A 12,823-nucleotide genomic window follows, 5' to 3' on the forward strand; every position below is an offset into this window, starting at 1 on the left:
TTTTCTGTGCCTGATAGACTAACTTAAGCAGCTTTTAGGCAGAATGCTGTGAATGGACTCTGGATTAGTACTGTTATCATCATATGATTTTTTTTAAAAAAAATTACGCAAATCCTTCTTATACTGAACTGGCAAATTAGAAAGAGTGAGTTAGGATCTCCTCATATTGCCATGTCTAGATTGGAGAGATGGTGGGGCTTGGTGGTTAATTCTTAACTCAGATTAAAATAATATGACATGAATAAACATAAGCTATTCAATGCATTTCTACTCAGTAATAAGTTTGATTGAATATAATAGAATGTACTGCCTGCTATGTATATTAAAATTAGGGCTGTGCATATCCTGCCTCTACTCTAATTTGATTTGGGGTCTGATTTGTCAATTTGGATTCAGTTCTTATTTCTGTGTTGCTCATGGATTTGCTTTGGAAACCAAAACCATAACTTTTTTTTTTTTTTTTTTTTTTTTTTTTTTTTTTTTCATGTAAGTGCATAAATTTGCACCACTGAAGCCTCTTCAGGGGGACAAATTTTTACAAATTTCTGACAAACAGGTCCAGGGCTTTCTGACTAAACTACTAATAAAATTTCCTATAACATGTTTAAAGTCTACAAATGTGTGCTCCTTTTCTGCACTGTAGTAGTGTCTGTAGTATATGTATGCTACTTAGGCACTAAAGTTTATTCTGCATGTATAACTAACACACATAGGTAAATATCCTGGTAGTAGCATATGGAGATATATGTCTCTTTTTGCCTGATTTAGAGGTTGGTATTCTCTTCATCCCTCATCAACAAGAAAAGCCCCCTCCTGAGCTACAGTAGGCACTGCAGCCTGCCCACTACCAGTCATTCTGTGCCTGATAGAAAGAGATAAAGGATGGGACAACATTATTATGTCATCTTCTGAGACCTTCAAAAAGCTCCAGTGGACCTCAATGGACGATGTAATCATTTCATGTTGTGCTACAGGGACATAGCCAGATGTTTCACCAATTCTGTGCTGCACTTGCCAATCATGGAATGGCCATGAGAAGTTTGCAATAATACTATGGTTGGTCTTCAGTTTACTCTTAGGTCAGCTGCAGCATAGTTCTGAAGGTAGTCTAAATACCCTAAAGGCACCAGATCCCATCTGATCTTGGAAGCTAAGAATAGTCAGCCCAGATTAGTATTTAAATGTGCTGTAGGCTATCTTTTTAAGGAAGGAACTGGCAAACCACCTCTGAGTATTCCTTGCCTAAGAAAATCCTATAAAATTCATAGAGTTGCCATAAGTCAACAGGCGACTTGAAGGGACATAACACACACACACACACACACACACACACACAGAGAGAGAGAGAGAGAGAGAGAGTGTGTAGCTCTATATACACTGCAGCCATAACTATGCTGGACCATAAAGGATTAAGACTGTACATAGTACAGACAGACACAGGAAAAAAGGAGGGAGTAGGAATAAGAAAAGAGGTGAAATCATAGGAAATGTTGGGAAAATATACATTCAGTGGATGTGAAATTTTATGTATTCACACGCAATATGGACAATAATAATAGCACTCAATAATATGGACAAGGTTAATGCATGATGGGAAACTTCTGAGCATTAATACATTTTATAACAGTTTTTATCACCTTGGAGTCCTCTCCCATATTTTTGATTGCACATGTCATCAGACATCATCACAGCCAATGGCTACAGGTGATGAGAACTCTATTCCAAAGCTTATCACACACCTTTTTTCCCCCGTTATGGGAACTGGAAGTAGTGTTAAATGTTCTGGTCGGAAGTCTTCCGACCGAGGAAAATAGCGCTCCTCAGCACTGAATGGGGACGGCTTGGCACCAGGGGATGGAACGGGGCCCCTTTGAGGACGATTTGCTGTGCAATAAAATCCATTTTTCCTGGTCATGCGCAACCTTGAGAGTCCCCTTCCAGTTCCCATAATGGGGAAAAAAAGGTGTGCAATAAGCTTCCAGATTATTTTGGGCAGGACTGGTTTGGGAAAATTTGTCATAAAATGGCATTCATGTATTCACTCCAATAGGCATACATTAGATTCTAGAATAACAAACAAATGGAACACGTGCACTGCAGTGAAGGCACATTCAAAATCATAAGGTGACATCAATATGATGAAAAGAGGAAACTGTGAAGGTAGTTTGAAGGAGATGGTGAGTGTGATTAATATTTCTGAAATATTAGCTGTTGGCAAGATCATAAACAGAAATGATGATGGTGGAGGTAGCAGTGGCAATGGCAACTAGTGTGGGCTTCATGGAGTGTTTTAATCTAAATTTTGGGACTTTACAAGACCATGAGCAAAAAGGAAGTGGTTGCTTGTTGGTGATCCATTGAGCTCTTAATCTGAATTTTAGCAGGTGAGTTGATGACAGAGAAAGGTAAAGGACAAGGGTAACATCACCAAGAGGTAATGGCAATATAGGAACAGTTTTTTATCTGCCATTTGCACAATGAAGTCAGTGTTGCATAATCTGATGAGCATTATATCTACCAAGCAGAGGTCCTTCTGATCACTGGCTAGCTGTTTCTTTTAACCCGAAGCTTTTGCTTGCGGAGTATGTGGCTTAATACTAAGCTAGGGCCCCTCCTCAGGAATGAATAGAAGAGCAGTCTGCAGAACAAGAGAAAACAAGGAAGGAATGTGATCATCTCCCACACTGTACCTTTACTTGTCCTTCATTGCCAAATGTGCAAATAGCATTTAAGCATGCTTTCCCACCATTACTAATTCTCATCACCTTAATTAAGAGGTAACTTGTCACAGCCTAGTAATTACTATAATGCTTACTACTACTTTTCCCTTTCTAATTTGAGCACATATAGTGGTTCTGCAGATGTTGAACACAATATAAACCATGCTCTCTGGCACTCAGTGTTTCAATAATGCCGCATGGCGCAATCCACATATAGTGCAATACATCAGTAATTGATTCTGCAGAGTAAAGGAAATTTCCTCCTTAAAATTAAGCAGAAAAGCTGAAGCAGCTCTTGGTAAACGTAGAACTCTGGTATCCTGGTTCAGTACTGTGGGAGTAAAATAAAGTAATAGTTTATGATGAACTGGTGGAAAAGTGAGAATAACCTATAGAAAAGTGTTGGCACTGCAGGTTTTGAAGTCAAGGGAACAAGGGATTGAATCTGATTCCATTTCAGTTATAATTTGAGCACCTGGTTCCCTTGAATAGCTTTATAGTAACATATGTTAACAAGCTATGATTCTTATCAGGTTTGCCGTAGCAGGCTATAGAGGTAAGAGCAAAGTTGCTTGAGAAACTGGTTTATGTGATAGTCCTCCTATGGAGTACAGGCCAAACTAGAAATTAAGAGGGTAGTGCTCTGGGAACTATCAATACAGATATGCTTCCTTTGATGTTTTATATTTAAAATAATTTCCACAAATTATTTCTTCTGGAAAACATAAATCAATTTTAATTAATTCAGAATCACATTCACATTCATTCATTCATTATCTTACATTTCTCCTAATATGAGACTGAAAGTGGCTTCTGGATTTCAGTTAAGAGAACAATTGACGACTGTTCCCCCATTATCAGTTCAAGCATCCTTGATAGGCCTAAAGATCCCTATTACCAGCCATTGCTTGGTGGCTGGGGTAATGTTTTCCTATCTCTCTAGATACAAGTAAAATAGTTTCATTTTTTTTTAAAAAAAAAATACAAACAAGAAATCCAGACTAAAACCAATCTTAATTTTAAGTTACTTGTTTCATATCAATTTAATTCATATTTATTAGATCTGAATTAAAAATGAATGAAGCTGTTTTATATTTCCATTATTTCATATATTAAACCATTACTGTTGCAAAGTTCATAGTTATATCTGTGTGTTTTTTTAAAAAAAAATTGATATGCATTGTAAAAGAGAATTTGCATGGCTCATATGAAGGGTTGATTTAACCCCTCTCTTCCCAGCCATGATCCCACTGACAATTTCCCCCTAAATAATTTAACTGGGGGAAAGGGGCTTCCAAGGTGGCTCCCAGAGAACATCAATTAAAAATATATCACAATAAATAAATAAATAACCACATACAACAGTATAAAATCATTTAAAAGACATACACGTTTTATAAAATATTTTTTTAAAATCCCAGTAAGAAGCTTCCATGCTTAAAAGCAGTGGAGAGGAACATATAAGACTTATTTTTATTTATACCCCGCTCTTCAGCCAAGGCTATCAGAGCGGCTTACAATTTATTAATTAGACATTTCCCTGCCTTCAGGATTACAATCTAAAAAAGACAAGACACAAAAGTAGAAGGGAATGGCAGTGGGGAAGAGGAAAGTCCAGCAGATCTGTTCTCCCTTGGAAGCCTGTTGGAGCTGGCTTGTCTTTCTCTCCTTCAAGATGGTGGGTAGAAGGAGGGCTCTTCTTCTTTTCAGGCAATAAAAAACCTTCATATACCATGGAGGTTTTCAAAAGCATTTTAATTTAGCCAGGAAACCTGCACGTACATACCTCCTCCAAAAGAGAAAGAGAATTGAAAACAAACTCACATTATGAATAAGTATCCAAATTTATGCAGAGAAAAAAGGTCCCCAAATAAAGAAGAAATTGTATATCCAGGCCAAGTGACACTAATGAGAAGGAGCAACTTTGGCAGGCAAGATGTAAATTAGAGATTTAAGAGAGGCCTAGGAGCAAATTTGAAGAACGAAGAGGCAAATGCAGGCTGACAGGCCATAAGGATTTCTTTAAATACATCAGATATAGGATGCCTAGTGGGGAAATTGATGGACCTACCAGAAAACTAGGCTATGGAGGGGACAATCAGAGAGAATAAAGAGATTGCCCAGAACCTAAATGATTTCTTTGCTAAAGCTTTCTCTGTATTTATTGACTTAATGTATGTCCAGAACAAAAAATGCACAACTGTTGGGATTACATATGGATGAAAAAGCAGAGGAAGGTGGTAACCTTCCTTAGCAGTGATAACATTTGACTGATAACTGACATTATCATAAATTTTAAATTGGCTTTATTTAGTCATTTGACCAAACAAAACAGACAAAGTTCAAATAATAATGAAAGTTTTCAACATTGCAATCCCTGTGTGTGTGTGTGTGTGTATGTGTGTGTGTGTGTCTTCAAGTCACCAGTTAATTTATAGAGACCCCATGAATTTCATAGAGTTTTCTTAGGCAAAGCATACTCAGAGCTAATTTTGCCAGTTCATTCCGCTGCAATATAGCTCACACACCTGGCATTCCTTGGAGGGCTCCATACAAGTACTATTCAGAGCTTAGCTTCCAAAATCTGGTGCCTTTAGGCATTTAAACCCATCATAATCCCTAGCAAAGGTAAATTGTCATGAGTAAGGTAAGAAACAAAGGTGCATAGATCTGACAGTTTCAGTTCTCCCTTTCATTTTTTCACTAACATTCTCTCTCCACATCAGTTTTCAACTTTAAAAAAGAAAAGACAAAGAAAGTCAAAGTTCCTACAATTGTATTTGCATAGTGTAAATATACAATCTTGTCATTACATCATGGTCAGACTACATTACCCTTCTGAATACCAACATTGTGAAACAGATTGTATATCTTCCTATATGCTTGCTTACTATCCCATTGTAAAATAGCATCTGCACAATGGCTCTTTCTACAATCCTGGTGACTCAAATGGTAGACTGAAGGCACTCATCCATAGTTATGCACTAACCAAAGGCACACCAAAGAATTTCAGAAGAAAATGAGCCTGTGCTTTATAGATTATAATAAAGCTTTTGATTGTGTACTCATGTAAAACTTTGGACTGTTCTTAAAGAAATGGGTATGCCACAACATTTGATTGTCCTGATTTGTAATTTGTACATCAGGACAGAATTAGGAGAAACTGAATGGTTTCCAATTGGAAAGTGGGTCAGGCAAGGTGGCATCTTCTCACCCCTATCTGCTTAATTTGTATAGTGAACATATACATAAAACAGGATTGGACAGGGAGAAAAGAGGTGATAATATTGGAGGATGTAACAACAGCAATTTAAGTTATGCAGATGATACTATACTAATAGCAGAAAACAACAAAGACTAGGAACAATTACATAAGAGAGTGAAGGAAGAAAGTGAAAAGGCAAGTTTACACTGGAACATTAAGAAAACAAAAATAATGGCCACAGATGATTTACATAACTTTAAAATAGATGATGAAGAAAATGAAATAGTGAAAGATTTGTCCAGATCGTTGCTCAGAAGTAGAATGGAGATTGCCATCAAAAAATCAGAAGCAGGTTAGTATTTGGAAGGGCAACTATGAAAGAACTAGATAAGACCCTGAGGTGTAAAGATACATCATTAAATACTAAAGTAAGGATGGTCAATGCCATTGTTTTTCCAATTTCTGTGTATGGCTGTGAAAGCTAGAAAGTGAAGAAAGCATATAGAAAGAGAATCAACTAATTTGAGGTGTTGCTGGAAAAGAGTTTTACAGATACCATGGACTGCTAAATAGACAAAGAAATTGGTCCTAGAGCAAATCAATCCTGGACTGTCCCAAGAAGCCAAGATGACTAAATTCAAATTGTCATGCTTGGGCAATATCATGATATCTCTAGAAAAGGCAATTGTGCTTGGCAAAGTAGAAGGCAGTAGGAAATTAGGATGACAGCATTACAGTTGGATAATCTCAATCAAGGAAGCCACTGCCCTGAGTTTGCAAGACCTGATCAGGGCTGTTTATGATAACATGACTCACTACATCCAATTTTGGGGTGTAGATTTCTTTCCTCTACTACTTTCATGCATAAGTATTTGCTGACAACAGCCTACTTCTTAATGTGCAATAATCACAGATGATGTAATCTACTGAAGGTTTATGCCTAAATAATTTGGCTAGTCTTAAAGATGCCACAAGACAGCTTTCACTTCCTTCTTTTCATTCTGAAACAGTCTAACATGGCTCTCTCTTTGAGAAGTACTCCATACAAAAAGCTCTGTGAGGATTCTATGGTTAGTTTTTGTGGGTTTTGGAGGCTATTTGGCTGTGTTTTGTAAGAGTTTATTCCTGATGTTTTGCCAGCATCTGTGGCTGGCATTTTGAGAGCATCATCTCTGAAGATGCCAGTTACAGATGCTGGCGAAACTTCAGAAATAAACTCTTCCAGAACACAGCCACATAGCCCCCAAAACCCACAAAAACTATGGATGCCAACCATGAAAGCCTTTGACTTCACATTGAGTCTATGGTTTCTTCTGACAAAGAAATCAAGGTGAAGCCAAATAACAGAAAATGGGGGTAAAAAACTTTGTTTAGGTATTCTAAAGTTAAAACATTAACTGGTTGTAGTCAGAAAAAAAGGGCTACCTATAGTTCTAATGATCTCTGGGAATGACTAATATGGGAGGAGACTTTGCCAGATCATTTTACAGTCCACCCCTAGGATCCACTATATAGGTAACACTTCAAAGATTCAGGTTCCTTTGTAGCTAGCTTCTTTATTAATACCAAAGAGCAGAAAACATGAACTGATTCACTGCCACATGGGTATGGCACATTGACTCAGCTCCAAGGCCTGCATTAAGAGAGAGGTCGGGGGAGACGCCTCCTCACCATGCTTCCAGGAGAAAAAGAGATAATAAACCACATGAACTCCTTTAAAGCTTTATACACAGAGAGACAGAGTAGATTTTGTAAAGGTTACAAATGGAGAATGTCTAGTAGGAAGAGATGATCCACACACCCAACAGAAACAGTCCTGGTCGCAGGGTAAGTTAGTGAACATTATAATAATTTAGGCTTCAATTTAGTATTTCCCCTCTCTGCTCCATCCTGTCTGTTTGATAGTAAACCTGAAAATAGGACCTGTAATATTTGCTAATTTTATGGAATATTGGGCCCGTACAGACAGGCCACAATAAAGCTGCTTCGGGTCACTTTGAAGGTATGCTGTTTAAATGATGCATGTGTCCTAAAAGTCCAGAAGCCATGCCAAAGCCAAGCTCCAGTTCTAAAGACTGGAGAGCAGCTTTGGTGCAGCTTCTGGCCTCTTAAGATATGTGTGACATTTAAACAGCATACCTCCAAAGTGACCCGAAGCAGCTTTATTTTGGCCTGACTGTACAGGCACATAGAGAATTATTAATGCTTTACAAATAATAAAAGGCCACACCTAGCTGAAACAGTAAAGTGGTTTATCTGTCATGCATATGGAGCCCTGGTGGCGCAGTGGTTAAATGCCTGTACTGCAGCCATTCACTCCAAACCAAAAGGTTGCGAGTTCAAGACCAGCAAAAGGGCCCAAGCTCGACTCAGGCTTGCATCCTTCCGAGGTCGCTAAAATGAGTACCCAGACTGTTGGGGGCAAATTAGCTTACTTGCTAATTAGCTTACTTGCTGTTCACCGCTATGATCTTTGGAATAGCAGTATATAAATAAAACAAATTATTATTATTATTATTATTATTATTATTATTATTATATCTTCCAACTGGTTCATTTTCACAGGGACAGTGCTAATTAATCCACTGCTGTCCAGGATTTTCAGTTGCTTTCAAAATGTCTCAGTTTCTCTCTCCTCCTCATGCTTGCCCTCCTTGTCCTTGGCTTACTTCCATTGCGGCAAACTGAGTTCAAAGTGAGAAGTAGTTTGTATTCATTTAACTCAACAGGAAGGAGGGAAGAAGAGAGAAGGGGGTAGATCTTGCCCCTCTATGACATCTTGCCCATACTCTGATGTTGCTTGGCACAATGTGTTCCAATTTTATCTGTGCAATGCTGGAGGGTACAGTCATATGACCAAACTTGCATGGAACAAATAATTATCTCAATCACCGATCACTGGATATTAATCTGACCAGAGACTGTGGTAATTGATCAAGCAACAAAGTGCAATGTGTACTGAACTTGTCACATAGCCAAGAGCCTAATTTCAGTTATATAATCTGTCCCTGACAATGTCCTAACAATATCAGGTTATCAATAGTGCAGTCAAATGACTGTCTAGGAAGCCTCTTTGAGTTCAGTGAGACTTTGAAGGTTATCGCATCAGTGCCTGAAACGTTTCTATTCTGTTCCGAAAACGTTTCAAGATGTAACATTATGGGAACGGATATTATCGCATTCGAAAATGTAAAGCGTTCCGAGAACGTAACGGGAACACAATTTACCGCATTTGTCCTTATAGGAAGCGTGATAAGTATGAGAACGTTTCAATATTTGCACATGCGTATTTGTAACTGTGTATTCTTGTTCATGAGTACCACATACACAGAACAAAAGGCTTTTACAGGGAGATATTTGTGCAAACACAACCTAATCTTTTTATATACAAGATACATATAGACACACACACACACACACACACATGTATACACACATATAGTCCGCAATCTATATATACAAATATATATATATATATATATATATATATATGCATATATATGTATATATTGTGTGTAATATATTTATATTATATATAATATATATTTTGTATATATTACATATTTAAAATATGTATATTGTATATATATTGTATGTATACTTTTAGACACACACACACACACACACACATATATATATATATAAATGTTATACATATACATAAACATAGGGTTGCCATCCCTGGGGACCTCCAAACTAGGAAAAATGTAGGACTTTTTAAAAAAAATTTCCTGGTCAGGAAATTTTAAAAAGAAGGTCCTACATTTTTAAACCTTGTCCAGGGCCAGGCTAGAGCTGGGGAGACAGCCTCTCTCAAGCTCCAGCCAGGCTTTGGAGGACTCTGCAGTCGAGGAGCCTCATCCAGGGCCAGGCTAGAGCTGGGAAGACAGCCTCTCTCAAGCTTCAGCCAAGCTTTGGAGGACTCTGCAGTCGAGGAGCCCCATCCAGGGCCAGGCTAGAGCTGGGGAGACAGCCTCTCTCAAGCTCCAGCCAAGCTTTGGAGGACTCTGCAGTCGAGGAGCCCCATCCAGGGCCAGGCTAGAGCTGGGGAGACAGCCTCTCTCAAGCTCCAGCCAAGCTTTGGAGGACTCTGCAGTCGAAGAGCCCCATCCAGGGCCAGGCTAGAGCTTGGGAAACAGAATGCAGGGAGGGAAGTCCTTTCAGCCAATCACAACAAGGCAGAACATGGGAACGGAAGTAAGAACGGATTACATTACCGCTCTGACATTTCTTGGACCGTTTTAAAAACGTTTCCACAAGCTTGGATCACTTTCTAATCCGTTCCCTCCGAGGAACACATATGGAACACTTTGAGGGGTATGTAGAACCCGATGGGAACCCGATGGGGACAAAACCGTGCGGTAAAGTTGAAAGTGTTCCGTTCCAATCGGGTTCCAAAAATGTTCTCGGAACGCGATGCGATAAACTCCTTTGTGTGTTTTGTACTGTTTGCATTCAAGTCATTTCTAACTTATGGAGACCCTAAGGCAAACCCACCACAGGGGTTTCTTGGCAAGTTTTTTCACAGGGGATTTGCCATTGCTATCCTCTCAGGCTGAGAGAGTGTGACTTACCCAAGATCACCCAGTGGGTTTCCTTGGCTGATCTGAGACTCAGATCCTGTTCCCCAGAGTCATAGTCCAGTGTTCAAACTGCTACACCACACTGGCTCCTGTGTAATCCAGTACTACAGCCTAAACTGTCCTGCAATTTTCTGAAGAATTGTTAAAGGGGTCAACCGGTAGAGTCCCATGCCAAGCACCAGGCCAGTGCAGAATGTCAACTGATATATGTGAAGTCAAAGGCTTTCATGGCCAGCATCCATAGTTTTTTGTGGGTTTTTCGGGCTATGTAGCCATGTTCTGGAAGAGTTTATTACTGCCATTTCACCAGCATTTGTGGCTGGCATCTTCAGAGATGGTGCTCTGAAGATGCCAGCCACAGACACAGGCAAAACATCAGGAATAAATTCTACTGGAACATGGCCACATAGCTTGAAAAACCCACCAAAAAAATCAACTGATACAGGTTGACATATAAATCTAGTCCTACTTTGGCATGAACACTGACAATAATTCTTTAGAGATTCATAAGTACTAGCAACCTGTTTGATGTTCACTTTGTAAATACCCACAGCACAGTTATTTTTTGCTTCCATGAGCAGAAAGAACTACCCTGATTTACAGGAATTAACCAACTGGTGAAGGTAACAAGGGATACTCTAATTCTCAAAAGCTGGGTGTGTTCCAGGCAAACAGCAACCTCAATTCTGCTAAGGCTAATGATCCCAATAGTTAAGAGTCCCTTGGCAATCCTTTGCTGAAAGAAACCTGAATTCTGTAACAAATTAAGAAAGGTGGACAAATCTGCATAATTAAGAGGGATAGTAGTCCTAACAACAACAAAGTAGTTCAGTGGTACACAGTTCACATGTAAAAGGGCTCAGGTTCAATATATTTCTGTGTACATGCAATTTAGCTTTCTTGGTATAATTTTCTGATGGCAGAAAACAAGATGCAGCCCTCCACAGCATCTGAGCACATGAGATTAGATCTTTAAGGATGCATCTAAACTGTAGAAATAACACATTTTGATAGCACTTTTAATTGCCATGGTGCCATCTTACAGAATCCTTGGATTTGTAGTTTTGTGAGCCACCAGCACTCTTTGGCAGAGAAGGCTAAAGACCTTGTAAAAGTTCTAATCCTAGGATTCCAGCACTTAAAGTGGTGTCAAATTGCATTGTTTCTCCAATGTAGATGCAAATAGATGCACCCTAAATGAATAAAAAGGGCATGGGAAAGGGGCAACAAGCTTGCTAAGCTATCAGCTGCTGCTTTTCCTCTCCTCTATCCTCTCTCATTATTCCAACTGACAAACTTACATCCTCTAACTATCCCACTTTTGCAGATACAGTCTTTATTAATATTCTGTTATCCCACATTTTCCTGCAATTCCAAGAGTTCCATAGCAGTGAACCATGATAGTTCTTGAGGTGTCAAACTGGCTTATTTCTGCAGTGTGGATGCAGCATAGGAGAGGCTTCATAAGTTTGCTTTTGCCTAAATCTACAGGGAAGGTTATCACACTGTGCCATACTGTGTCTCCTTGCATTCTGCATAGTTAATTGTGAGGAAATTATTTCTGCACTTTGAACATATTTGGCAGCACTGATGTAAACAAGAATAAAGGGGGAAAGTGAGTGGAGGAGAGAAAAACTGAAACATCTTTAAAAAAAGTTGAAAAAGTGGGATGACAGAGGATCAGGATAATTGGAGGCAAAACAAAATTATTACAAATCATTGATCTCCGCCAATGAGAGGCATCCGCAACGTTTGTTCTCCACCTTAAAGCAGCCGCCTGGCTCGGCAGGCAGGCCGCTTTGCCGCTAGCAAGCGGCACGGACTACAAGCCCCAGAAGCCTCTGGGGCTTGCCCCGGCCCCTTTTTGGTGCGCGGGGCAGAAGTGTCTTGCTCCCGCCCCATGACGCTCTAGGGGCCAGGCTCTATGGTCTGGGAGTTCCAGTCCTCCAGGGCAGCTCATTGGCTAGCTGCCCTGGAGAAGGCGTCTCCTGGATCTGGTGATCTGGGGGCGGAGCCGGGGCCTATTTAAGGCCGCGCGGCCGGCTCTGGCCCCCAGTCGGCGCTTGGCTCCAACGTGGACGGAGCCAAGCAGAAAGGGAGCAGGCAAGCAGAGTGCTTCTCCCACCCACCCACCGCTTTCTTTGTGGGTTTGTTGTCACAACTTTGGGGCGGCAGCATAGGCCAGGATCTGCACGGTGTGGTACCAGGGCTACGGAGCTCTGGTTTGGGAGTCAGTAGGGACCCGGGGGTGAATTGGGCAGGCGTATGGCCATTGCAGGGGCCATAATGCAAGGACACCTCCTGGTGACCAGGGG

General features: G+C 40.0%; 1 protein-coding gene across 1 annotated transcript in view; it reads right to left on the bottom strand.

Annotated features, from left to right (window-relative positions):
- PTN (pleiotrophin) overlaps positions 1-12,823 on the bottom strand; it is a 134,755-nt gene that overhangs the window by 98,313 nt on the left and 23,619 nt on the right. The gene's annotated exons all lie outside the window — the stretch shown is intronic.

The sequence above is a fragment of the Sceloporus occidentalis genome, unplaced genomic scaffold, assembly GCF_023333645.1.
Source record: "Sceloporus occidentalis isolate IW3139 unplaced genomic scaffold, rSceOcc1.0.p SCAF_5, whole genome shotgun sequence".
NCBI classification, from domain to species: Eukaryota; Metazoa; Chordata; class Lepidosauria; order Squamata; family Phrynosomatidae; genus Sceloporus; species Sceloporus occidentalis.